A 13,797-nucleotide genomic window follows, 5' to 3' on the forward strand; every position below is an offset into this window, starting at 1 on the left:
GAAACAAAAGAAATATAATTTAGAATGATAATTTTGACTGTAAATCACACTCTTAACCTTTAGCCATCTTCAGTCAGAATTTCCTCTGTTCCCGAAATTAACACAAACTATATATACATGTATATCTACTTAGAGATGATGTTCAAACGCCAATCAACAAGACAAGTAGATGCAATAACAATCATGTTTTTGGATTGAATAGTATTACAATACAGCAAATTTTATCCCTTCTCTTGCTCTATTTTTTAAAATAAATTTAATCATAGGAAACAGGGATGGGGTAATGGTAATTTGTAATGGTAATTGAGAGTAATTAATTACAAATTTTGATGTAATTGAAAGTAATGTGTAATTGGCCAAATTTTCAATTACATGTAATGGTAATTTAATTAATTACTTTCAAAAAATGCATGTAATTCCAATGTTACTTTTCAATTACTTTCAATTATACACTGATGAACATATAAAAATGAAGCTTTCAAATACCCATTGTTCCCCACACTAACAATGGTACAAAGTCAAGTTAGGAAGAATAGTTAAAAAGCTTTGAACTATTATTATATATATCATACTAAATATTTTTCAAAATGGATTTTTTCACTGATTCAATATTTAATGATAAGTTTCCCAAATTTAATTAAGTACATGTATTTGATGATTGGTTTGATCCCTTTTTGCTTAAAAAATACTTATTTTCCTTCGTATTAGAATAATTAGTGTGTCAATTGTCATTGAGTTAGTCTAAAACATCACTGTTTAATTTACAAACAAAATTAGTGTTATCAAAATTTATATATAAACTATCAAGTCATGCTTTGTAATTAATAGCCTTATAAAATACACAGAGCTAAAATGCATGGCTTCAAATGGGTGTTAAGTTTTTGGTGCCTGACATGTCCACAGGGTGTGTTCCCTTATTGCTAACATTTTGATAATTAGGTAGAGAACAACAGGTGTAAATTGTGTTTTGATAACAATTATAGTCTGCCTCTACCTGAGATTTAACCTGTACTTTGGCATTGTATTTACAAAGAAAAAAAATATTTTTTAAAAATGCAAAGGAGAAAGTTTTCATATAATAGTTTTGCATGCAGGAAATATTTTAGTTGACATGATAGGTGTAGGTTAGGGTATATGACTTTTAAATGTTTATTGAATATTAAGGTGGTATGGGACACCTCCATATTGTGACTACCAATACCTGCGTATTGAAATAAACAATTAAACCAAATTTATACTTTTTCAAAAAACTTATCAGAGTAGTTAGCAAGTTCTCAAACAGTGATTTTTCTTTTATTATGAGGAAATTTTTATTCATATTATAGACATACGTCCTGAAATGTTTATGTGTTGTAGATAAATCATGGTTTTAGTAAATTTTGATGAAAATGTAATTTGTAATTTAATTAATTACTTCTGCAAAGTAAATGTAATTTAATTAATTACATTTGAAAACTCTTGTAATGGTAATGGTAATTTAATTGAAGAATTTAAGCAAGTAATTGTAATTTAATTAATTACTTTCCATTGTAATTGACCCCATCCCTGATAGGAAAACAAATTAAAGATGAAATCTGTATAATATTAGTTTTCTAAAAAGATCTAAAATGCTCTACACTTGTCACAAGATGTCAATATTCACAACCATATAGATCCATAATTAATTATACATTTCTATAAATATTTGTAATAATTTAATAATAAAATGGTATTTTTGGGTATGCATATAATATGTACATGTAGGATCTAAAACTAGTATTCTAGTATGGTGATAAACACTATGATAGAAAAAAAAATGATTTCTTATACATTGTATTACGCGAAAGGTTGCGACACAAAATTTTGAGCCAGTGTGAGCCCTAGAGAAGGTATCCAGTCTAGTGAGATCGAACGCCATTGATGAATTGCATTGTGAGTCGAAATTTTCTGACACCAAAAAATTCTGTCGGATGAATGTGTAAGAACTAAATCCATTGTGACGTACATCACTCGAAAGAACGATAACTTTGTTAGTCTTAAGTAATGGAATTACGCTGTGTCAGCAGTATATATACAATGCATGTACATAGTCTTTTATCTTGTTCTCGTGAGAGTGTGAAATCATTACAGGCAACTACTGTGATGATTAAAACAAGGCAGTACTGGTCCGATTTACTAAGGCTAAAAAAATCTGTTGAATAAATGTGCAACTAGACTGAATTTTCTATTCACATGCGCCTTACCAGCTGTGCTCGCTATTAATATATTCAAAGAAGAGACTTCGTCCAATGGAAATTTTATATGCAAAACTGCATGAGACAAATATGTTTACTTATGTTTGCGAGACTTTAACAGAATGCAAAGGTAAACTTATTTTGTTACGCCAATGTGAAAGAACTTATACATATTCCGTCATATTCCTTTTACATATCCACTAAAAACAATGTACAATTTTGGAGATTTAGTAGACTTGTCTACTTTACAATGGCTTCAAAATGGCCGCCATTTTGAAAGGAAGCAGATAAGAGGGAATGGCTAATTTCTGAAAAGCCCTTCTTTTCACCTGGAAAATTTATTTGAATTTTTTATTTTTCTGATCTGGAAAATGCTCTTCAATACTTAATTATGCTTAATAATATTTATTTGCATTTTATTTTCTAACTTTTCTATCTCGATGTAAAATTGGAAGTTAGGCCTAAAAAAAAAAATTGTGTGTTAAGGGTAACCCGACCTAACCTACAAAAATGCCCGATCCTACCATTTTTAGATGTCTGTTTTTATGCGATTGTGAATTTTATATTATTTCTATTAAAAAATCTGTTTTTAATTATGACACAAACAAACATTCTTAAGATTTGTGCAAAAAAAAATGTGACAAAATAAAAAAAATCCCTACCTACTTATCCTAATTTTTTCATCAGTGTTACCCTATGCCAACAATTTTTTTTATTAGGCCTAATCAGATTTTCCTCAATGTCAAATGTTCCAGCAAGTCATTAAAATAGATTCAGAAATTCCATTTAACTGATTAATTAACTTCTTAATGTTGCAAGCCCTGCTTGAAATTAATACATACAATAGGTAAATAAACTAGAGCAGAGCTCGTGGCAAAGCCACGAGTAGGTCTTCCGTTGTTGCTGCGGGTTGAAAATATGTGTGATATGGTGTCAAACGATTATAATGACTAAACTTTCAGTTCCGCTTCTGTTATAAAAATGTGTTGTGATTGAAAGCCTTTGTATAAGACATGTTTTGAAAAAGATGAGATGTTTAATGGCGAGTTAAATTTTCAAAGGGTAGCAAGCATTGTTATAAACAGTATGTACTCATGATTCACATCAGGAATTGTATTTTTTTTTTAAACCGAACCCGCCTACAAAACACGTTACCTTTTCTATTGGATAACTTCTTTATTTAAATCTTTCTAAATTTTTGAAGACTATGTGCAAGTTGTAGAATTATTACGTGCTGACAAAATTTAGTATTAGTCAAGATTGATGGCTTCCCTGAACTTTTCTACAGGGAAATGTGTGTCGTCTGATATTATTTAATGATACGAGTAGACTTGGACATTCAAAATAATATATAATCAGCTAAAGAAAAAGATCAGCGGGAGAATTTATGCAAAAGCGAGCATCTAAATTTTACACCAGATGGTGCTGTTTCATAGAGACACCTCTATGTAACGTGAATTAAATAACCTTATTAACAGAAATGAATATTACTTCTCTCGATAATGTAATAATATGTAAAATCATTATTTTTATGTCAGTGGGTTGACTAAATAAATTGAAAAAAAAACTTCAATAGCGCTTGCGTAAATTGGAATTTTGGGAAGGAATTAGACAGTCCGTGTTAGAGAAAGTCGAAGATCGAACTGCGCATTGATGTATTAAAGGACTATCATGGGCATCATCTGTACCCGCGGTCCGGAATCTGTATGTGCAGTCATACATTGTATGTACATCGATACACCTTTACCTCCCCACCTACAGCCATACAAATTAGGGTGCAACCTTCATATACACATGCATAGTATTATAGTTCTGGAAACTATTTATCTTGTATTTTAATATATTGGGTATTCATTGTTACGCTAAAATTAGTATTCCACTGGCTGTAGCTAACCTTGTAAGTAAATTAAGTTGCATTACAACCTCATAATACACAACTTCAATTAAAAGTTGTGGTTTTTTTTTATCAATTTTCATACAATTAGCAATAAATAAAATCCCCAATAACGCACATCTATCTCACTTAAGTGTAACTTTGAGAAGCGCATATATTTCTGGGAGGCAGATATGTCGCTATATTATAGTCTGCAAGTCAAGTGAATTACCATGGTCTTTAAAAGAAATAAGAAATCTGTCGACACTTGCAGTACTTTGATGATTTCTATGGCTATCGACTGCATTGCATAATGTAGTCGTATTTCCCAAGAACAAAATTTCCTTTGACCTCAAACTTTTGATTATAATACATAATGAATTATTCTGATCATAACTATAGAAGTTTAGCTTGTTTAACAGGTTAATTTGTTAGCCACATTCTCAGGTTACGATTTCACATCTTCAATGTGAAGATGATTGACTTCGAATAATAGTCTTATTGTTTATAAAAGCACCCTTCCAACTGTTACTCAATTACATATGTTCTGAGAAGCGACAAAAGATCTTCGGACGCACGTGGCGATTGAATTAACACAGACTGACCGAATTAACAAACGGGTGGGAAAATGAAACTCATTTAGGAGAAAATGTTACACATACGAAAAAGTCACCAAAAATGATTTTCGACAGTTCTGGGGATCTTTTCGCCGATTTAAAAAAAATCCAGCGCGAGTTGGAAACGGAAGACCTTAACAAACAATAAAATGTGTACACAGGTAAGGTCTGTCCTGTGTGCAGTCAACAGGAACAACTTTTGATGTCCGTAACTTTCATCTTACGAAGAAGGGAGCCCCCTGTATTTGTTGAAGTGTAACTAATGTCCTGCAAAGAGTTACTATGTACACAAGATGGGTGTAAACCAATTAAACATAGGAATATACAGGTGTAAGAGGGTGGGAATTATTATTACATGGTCACAATCCTATAAATTAACCGAATATGACATTTTTTTCTATCAGATTATGCGGGAGATATAAGAAATGGTTTGGTGTTTTGATATTATATCAGATTAAACGAATTATTTGATTAACCGCTTTCAGATTAAGTGGAACCCTCTGTATAAACAATTATATGCATGTACAGGTATATAAAGTTTACAGGAAAATTACAGACAGAAATTTAATAATGATGTTTAGGTTGCATACCTGTTTTAAATGGGCTTGCAGTGCTCCACGTCACAATTGCTATCAGGTCGCTAAATGGCGACCAACAATTTTTTTAGGTCGCCATTTCAGAATTTATGGTCGCCATCAAAAAATAATTCACTCGCCATAATAACTGATAATAACTAGTGGGTATTGTTTTATTTTTACAACAAACACATGGCTCCCCTTCTCCCCAAGGATTGTAATATGGGGCAAATTTAACAATTGAAAAAGAATGATGTCAGATATATGTTACCCAGACCCAGCCAAATTTTTTTTATCTTTTTCTTAATTTGACCTTGAGTAAAACATGGTCAAGGTCATATATAAATCAATAGTACACCTAAGTGTATTATTATTGTTCTTTGTTTAAAGTTTGAAGTCCTTCTATCAAAGTATATTCAGGAGTTGAACAATGAAGTTTTTTCTAATTTGACCTTGAAATAAAATTTTAAGGTTAAGGTAAAAATTTTTGGTAAGGTTCAACTAGGTTATATACCATCTATCCATGAAACAAGTTAAAAGTCTGTATGTTAATGAAGTATGGGACTCACGATTTTGAATCTACCGCGCAACTCCAAATGACGTAAACCAATTCGCAGACGTTAAATCTGTTGGTTCAATTCTAAGATATTTAACAATAAAATTTATTGTGGAAAGGATTTCATAGTTTCTTTTTAAAATAAAATGTGAACATAAATGATAATATTAGTTAATTTAACCCAAAATCTTATTTTACGACATAAATATCAGTTCGGTTTTCGTCAATGCGGATGAAGCGTGGATTTGATTTTGAACACTGAAAAGACATAAAGGTTGCTAAAGCTCAGAAAAAGGATGGTCTAGTCATATAATGCCAACGTGGACGCTCTCTTGGACAGACCAATCACATATTTTGATATTACAGCGGAATAATTCTCATCACAGATGGAGGAAGATGACTCGACGCCAGCAAAAACGATCAGTCCAGGTTTGACCTACATTCATTGATAGAGTAAAAGTATTTGGTAATCTCAGCGAGGTTAAGTTCGTCGATACTGAAAATTTTTGACACACGTTTCTTCAGTTTTTCAGTTTTGGCGAATCTTGCTGAGATTAGAGTAAAAGTTAAATTGGTATGGACATCATCGAATTTCTCTTATGCCGGTGTAATGCACTGGTGCTTGCATGCATTGGTCTCTGCTCATGAATGTGTAAGATACCTATATAAGTAGGCATCATACATATTCGTGAGTAAAGGCCCAAGCTTCATAATAAAACAAATATTTATAATCATGTGTACTAGTTTTGACAGTAAGGTTCAATACACATATCAGAACCCAGTAGAATTCTTAATGTCTTTCATTATTAATAGTTAATTCTAATATATATCAGAATTTGTATCATGTTGTTACATGTTTTAGAAAATCAGATGTTTCGAGAAGTCGATTTTCAACGCATGAGTTCATTCCAAAATGGTGTTAAACCACACATACGAAATCTCCTGTCATCTCTATGCATAGCCATTAGTCGAATTATGTGGCATCAAGTTTATATTTTAGCTACAAGTAGAAACTGCATATTAATATGATGACAACTAACTTTGATTTTGTATCAGTAATTTCAGATGCTATGTCTGAGTGAGATTAAAAATGATTCAGTTTAGATAAAAATTGTTAACTGACAGCCGTTATGTGTGGCGTTAGGTGTTAAACTATCGGAAACCCATGACGTCAGGAGATGTATTTTAAAATAGGAAGACAGATTGAACACTTAAGGTAATGATATTTGTTATGGTATACACATATTGACAGCAAAATAAATTTCAAATAGGTGTGAAATAGGTGTCAAGTACAATTTTTTTTTTATTTAAAACTCAAACTCAGATGGTACCTTTTTTCAGTTAAAACAGTGTCTGGAGCTTTTGAGTAACTTTCAGTCTTTTACAATAATGCTCCCTGAAAATTTACTTTTCACAGCCCCATGCCCTTCTTCATGTGGAAAGGTTTGCATATAAGTATTTATGTATCTGATTGGAGAACAACTACCGGTAATTTTAAAGTGAAGATTTTAAAAGTCATTGTCTAATAATAACTATCCCTCTTCCAGTAAATATTAATATGTTTGTTAAATCTGAGTTAACCTCTGTTTATGCCTTTAACATATCAAGTACATATATATATGCATATATGTTTTTTACTGATCAACTTGGCAACCAATTGGTGTTCCTTTATAATATCAAGTACATATGCATATATATTTTTTACTCATCAACTTGGCAACCAATTGGTGTTCCAATTAAGATTCTCTCATGGTGCAAAAATTCCTGATTATGTAACTTAATATTACAGATGTTGACCATGAAGAAGTTGTCAAAATGTCTGATTGTGGTTGGAGATAGTGGAGGAGTTTGGTGGAATTAGGGATGTAAGCAGATATGCATTTAAGAGTGCACGATGGTCGTGGCCATTTTTAGACTGTATTGATCTCCTAAGGAAGAAGAGCTATATATAACAAGAGGCCCAGGGGCCACATCGCTCACCTGAGCAACAATTGCCTTAATTCTGATCAAATTAGCATTACAGTATCAAAATATCTTGACAACTAAGTACAGTAGATCTTGCTAAAAAAAATTGAAAATCTGCCAATTTTTATCCACCTCTTTCTTTTGGTAAATACCAAGCCCCTTTTGTTGTTGTACCTGTAAGATGATTTTTCTCTTTTCCTATATACCCCCCCCCCCCATTTTGTTGCCCCACTTTTCTCTAGGGTATCATGGTTTCATCAAACTTATATCTGCATAACCTGTGCTTTCACACTAAGTACTGAGTTTTGGACCGAAAAACTTTCCCAGAATATTTTTAAAGATTTTCTCTATATATGTAAAAATTCAAACCGCCATCACGGCCCCGCCCTACCACTAGGGACTGTGATTTTGAATTTACACTACCCGAGGATGCCTCTACACAAGTTAAAGCTTTTCTGGCCAAATGGTCTTTAAAAAGAAGATTTTTAAAGATTTTCTCTATATATTCCTATGTAAAACTTGATCCCCCAATTGTGGCCCCACCCTACCCCCAGGGATCATGATTTGAACAAACTTAAATCTACACTACCTGAGGATGTTTCCATTCAAATTTGAGCTTTCTGGCCAAATAGTTTTTGATAAGGAGATTTTTAATATATATTCCTACGTAAAAATTGATCCACCCATTGTGGCCCCACCCTACCCCCAGGGACTATGATTTGAACAAACTTGAATCTACACTACCATTTTAATTTGATCTTTTCTGGCCTAGTTGTTTTTAAGAAGAAGATTTTTTAAGATTTTCTCTATATATTCCTATGTAAAAATTCATCCCCTTATTGTGGCCCCACCCTACCCCCAGGGACCATGATTTTAACGAACTTGAATCTACACTATCTGAGGATGCTTCCACTCAAATTTGAGCTTTCCTGGCCTAATAGTTTTTGAGAAGAAAGTTGAAAGATTTTCTCTATATATTCCTATGTAAAAATTCATCCCCCTATTGTGGCCACACCCTACCCCCGGGAACCATGATTTGAACGAACTTGAATCTACACTACCTGTGGATGCTCCCATTTTTATTTGAGCTTTTGTGGCCCAATAGTTTTTGAGAAGAAGATTTTTAAAGATTTTCTCTATATATTCCTATGTAAAACTTGATCCCCCAATTATGGCCCCACCCTACCCCCAGGGACCATGATTTGAACAAACTTGAATCTACACTACCTGTGGATGCTTCCATTTTAATTTGAGCTTTTGTGGCCCAATAGTTTTTGAGAAGAAGATTTTTTAAGATTTTCTCTATATATTCCTATGTAAAACTTGATCCCCTTCTTGTGGCCCCTCCCTACCCCCAGGGACCATGATTTGAACAAACTTGAATCTTCACTACCTGAGGATGCCTCCACACAAGTTTTAGTTTTTCAGGCCAAATAGTTTTTGAGAAGAAGATTTTTGAAAAATACCAACAAATTTTCAATAATTCTCAATTATCTCCCCTTTAAAGAGGGTGTGGCCCTTCATTTGAACAAACTTGAATCCCCTTCACCTAGTGGTGCTTTGTGCCAAATTTGGTTGAAATCTGCCCAGTGGTTCTTGAGAAGAAGATGAAAATGTGAAAAGTTAACAACGACAACGACAGACAACGGACAAATTGTGATCAGAAAAGCTCACTTGAGCCTTTGGCTCAGGTGAGCTAAAAATATGCTGGTTGGCAGAAGAGAGAGAGAGTGGGAAGTCATAACAGTTTGTCAGGTATTTGATAAATTATATACATAAACTACTTTCGATTGGTATCTCTATGATTGGTATAATTTCAATGGATTTCAAGGGTATACTCTTTCATATGAACAAATTAAAACCCCCACAAAAAAACTCAACAACCCCCCCCCCCCCCCCCCAAAAAAAAATCTTCATGAACTGTGCAAAGTAATCCATGAAATTGCATCCCAATGAACCTTTAATGAATGATAACAATCCCCAAAAATTAGACTTCACAAAATTCAATGATTTGACAGCAGGGTAAAAGTTAACTGAAATATTCCATATATTGTTGACTGAAATCTATAGTCCAAGAGATTATCACTGTGCCATTTATTTTCATTGATTTTAATATGTTTAATACTCTTAGCACGAGTGTGCCAATTGAATATCTGTCATTTATTAAAAAAGTTTGTTTATCTTATAAGTAAATTCTAAATTATGTAATTTTTTTTAATGAATTTTTTGTTTGTTATCCTTAAGTAAAGGAATGTACAAGATAAAGTATTTCATTTATAATGAGAAATATTAAGGCTGATCTATATTTAATCAAATCGAAAAGAAAGAATTGTAGCATTTTGAATATAAATCAAACCAATTGAATAAACCCTGAATTGTCCCAGCCCTAATCTTAATGAACCATAAATTGTACATCCTAAGAAAGCCTTGTGTTTGAATGTCACAATAGTTTTTGTTTAGATATTTCTCTATGTATAAGTATTTTAGTTGATGCTATTTCCCATCTTTCAGGTCATTCATCTATGATCAGGTCATTTTCTGGAAAAATAGAAAACTTTTCAACAAGATTGAAATCCTGTCGCACATGTACTTTGTCTCTTAATTCCAAATCAACACTTCCTCCACGATTGCAGTATCAACTGGAACGGAACTACGAAGGCCATAGAGAGTGACATGATAGAAGAGATGGTCAAGGATGTGAATGATGGGTCTGTTCGTATAAAGACAATAGTGGGTGATGAAGATATCCAATGATTTCCAAACTTTGGAGAAACATTGACACAAATATTATTAAAACATTGGATGCTAATCATGTTAAAGAAATCTTAAGGAACCATATATACTTTGTGAAAAATAACACAAAACTTTAACTTTCAATGTCATACAGTATCTCAAAAGATGTTTATACTACATCCTTGCCCAAGGAAAAAGGGGTGTTGCAAGGATAAGCCAAGGACTTGTGCTCTTGTCCGCTTCAATATTTATGTTAAATATGTAATAAAAATGTTTAGAGGGTTGTTCATTTTGGAGCGATAATTGTCAGCTTCATTATTTATGCTAGATTGGTAACACATTAGATAATGTTGAGAGGGCTTTTGATTTGGGTGCATTATTTGTATTTAAGTCTGTTAATTTATTACATGTACATGTGAGGAGTTAAATGTCCAGTATTTTAAACTTGATTAGTATAAAAAAATTCATACCATAATATATGGTTGTATTGTAACAGTAATGGATGTTGTTCTACTGAATGGCTTAAAATTAAATTCGCCCTTTGTACTTGTACATGATGTAATGCTGATTTCGATCCTTTTATATGTTTCAGAGTTGAAAAAATAATTATGAGATACATGTAGCAAATCATAAATTAAATATTTATTTGTTTATACCTATTAGAATTATTTTGTTCCTACCTGGTATCTTGTTATAGGGTACAAATAGTTTAAAAATGTGTACTTTAACAGAGGAATTTCAAGTTAATCAGAGGATATTTGGGATTTTAATGAACATTTTTTACTTTTTTTTGTGAATTTTATATAGTACTAGCATTGTAATAAAGATATTATTAATTGACAGAGTGTTTATTGAACAAAGTTGGAATTGATTATTTTATCTACATTAGAATAGTGTTTAAGTGAAAATAGCGCGAAATTGAAAAAACAGACCAGAGGAAATTCAGACTGCAATATCTTTTTATTTAAGTCATTGACATATGAGTTTCTCCTTTTTCAGTGAAAGCATAACGTTTGAACATTTTATTTCAGTTCAAAAATAAGACTTAATTATATTTAATAATATTTTTTGACCATTTTGCATTGATGGTCAACACAAAAAGCAACAAATTAGAACTATGCAGAGGAAATTCGGTTGCAGTTTGTAAAATACTGAGGAGGCGTTGACAAAATATTTTTGTAAATAATCATTCTTCTGTTAATCTGTTATGAATAGCATTTAAGAAAAATGAAATCAAATAATTGCAAACTCTGTAGCATTGCTTCATTTCTGTTGCAAGCAGTGTATTTTAATGAGCTGGAGCATTTCCAACAAGGGTATGTTTGGGTACTGTTACCATGGAAACAAACATATTGACCTATTAATTTTTTTTTTATATTCTGTTAGAGGAAATACAGTGCTTTCCGTTGAACCAAGTTTTACAATTTTTTAATTACTTTGGTGTGAGTCCCATACTCCCTTAAAGGAGTCTTGTGTTACGGTCCGGACAATATTTTTTATGAAAAGCTTGACCTTCCGTGTGTGAAATTAACCGATAGACAAAATCTATAGAAAATACGCCCGGTCTATAGTAACTCGAATATTTGTAGACCAACTTGTCTATAGAACGAACATAGCCTGTCGTCTAGTCATTTGACTGTTTTACTCAATACCTTTTTAAATACACTACTATCCGGGTTTTTTTCCCCAGGTCTAGCACCTTGTGAATACTTCAGTTTGTCAAAAAAATGACATGCTCTGAATATTGTTTTTGACTTTTAAAAAGCACATGGCATATACATTTGAAGTCCTTCTGTCAAAGTATATTCAGGAGTTGAACAATGAAGTTTTTTCTAATATGACCTTGAAATAAAAATTCTAGGTCAAGGTCAAAAATTTTGGTAAGGTTCAACTAGGTTATATATTTTATACCATCTATCTATGATACAAGTTAAAAGTCTGTATGTTAAAGGAGTTTTGTGCTATGGTCCAGACAATATTTTTTATGAAAAGCTTGCCCTTGAAGAACAAAATAGGTCAAGGTCAAAACTTTTGGTGGGGTGCAATTCCTTCTCAATACCATCTACCTTATTCTCTTTTGAGAAGTGGACAGGCATAGCCTACATCCACTTCTCTTCGCAAGCCCTCATGTTTTGATTCTGGAAAACGTGTAAATGTCGGAACCAAAGACGGTTTACACTTCGAGCCATGTTTCAACTCCAGTTTCACTTAATTTTTGTAACAGACCTTTTATTTCTACATTTTAAACATAAATGCATCCATATATCACAAAAAAATCAACACTTACACACTGTCAAATCATTTTCGCAACTTCTACATCCCGGGTTTAAATTTTGTGTATCACATTGTTTATCTAGGTCAGCGCAGATTAAATGTTTATGTTTCGGATAAAATTGGAAACCTATTTAAGACAATAATGTCAAAAAACGTAACTGAATCAACTTAATCATACAACATACAAATACTGAGTCAAATAATTACAAAATGGTATTTCTTCCCTTTTTAACCATCTTTTATGGTGACAAATTTTATTCTACATCTATTTTTAACAATAAAACGAACATTGATTAATATAGCATACAAGAAAGATTAAAATAAAGAGTTTTCATTGTTTTATGTGTCAAAGTTACTTATTTTATCGTATGCATTTTGTTAACTTGTCTTAAATTGTAAAACCGTTCTATATAGCTCTGTAAATTTTAAGAAAAATACCTTTAATCTAAAGTCTACAATCGGAACACTATTTTCTGTTTTTTCCGACTCTAAAATTTCTACTTTTTAAACCACCTATAGCGAGTGATCTCATAATTTAAACCAGGAATGTAGAGGTTGAGAAAATGTCTTGAAAGCGGGCTAGTGGTGATTTGTGATATACGGATGCATTTATGTTTAAAATATAGAAATAATAGGTCTGTTACAAAAATTCAGTGAAACTGGAGTCGAAACATGGCTCGAAGTGTAAACCGTCTTTGGTTCCAACATTTACACGTTTTCCAGAATCAAAATATGAAGGCTTGCGAAGAGAAGTGGATGTAGGCTACGCCTGTCCACTTCTCAAAAGAGAATACCATCTACCTATGTTCCAAGTTTGAAGTCTTAATGTCAAAGTAACATGAAAATCCCAATCTGATAAAAACGGACGTTAAAAAAACGGTAAGATCAGTGCATTTTTATATGTTACCCGAAACACACAAAATGAAATCACTACTGGCGTGCGACCAGTTCTCACCAAGTACCTGGTGTAACCATTTCTCGCCAGAACATT

The 13,797-nt window shown here is 32.4% G+C and overlaps 1 protein-coding gene and 1 long non-coding RNA gene across 4 annotated transcripts in view; one reads left to right on the plus strand and one right to left on the minus strand.

Moving 5' to 3' along the window:
- LOC136272892 (uncharacterized) overlaps positions 1-13,797 on the minus strand; it is an 80,974-nt gene that overhangs the window by 66,255 nt on the left and 922 nt on the right. The gene's annotated exons all lie outside the window — the stretch shown is intronic.
- Positions 1-13,797, plus strand: part of LOC105340220 (uncharacterized) — a 114,988-nt gene that overhangs the window by 12,807 nt on the left and 88,384 nt on the right. The gene's annotated exons all lie outside the window — the stretch shown is intronic.

Source organism: Magallana gigas, chromosome 1 (assembly GCF_963853765.1).
Source record: "Magallana gigas chromosome 1, xbMagGiga1.1, whole genome shotgun sequence".
NCBI classification, from domain to species: domain Eukaryota; kingdom Metazoa; phylum Mollusca; class Bivalvia; order Ostreida; family Ostreidae; genus Magallana; species Magallana gigas.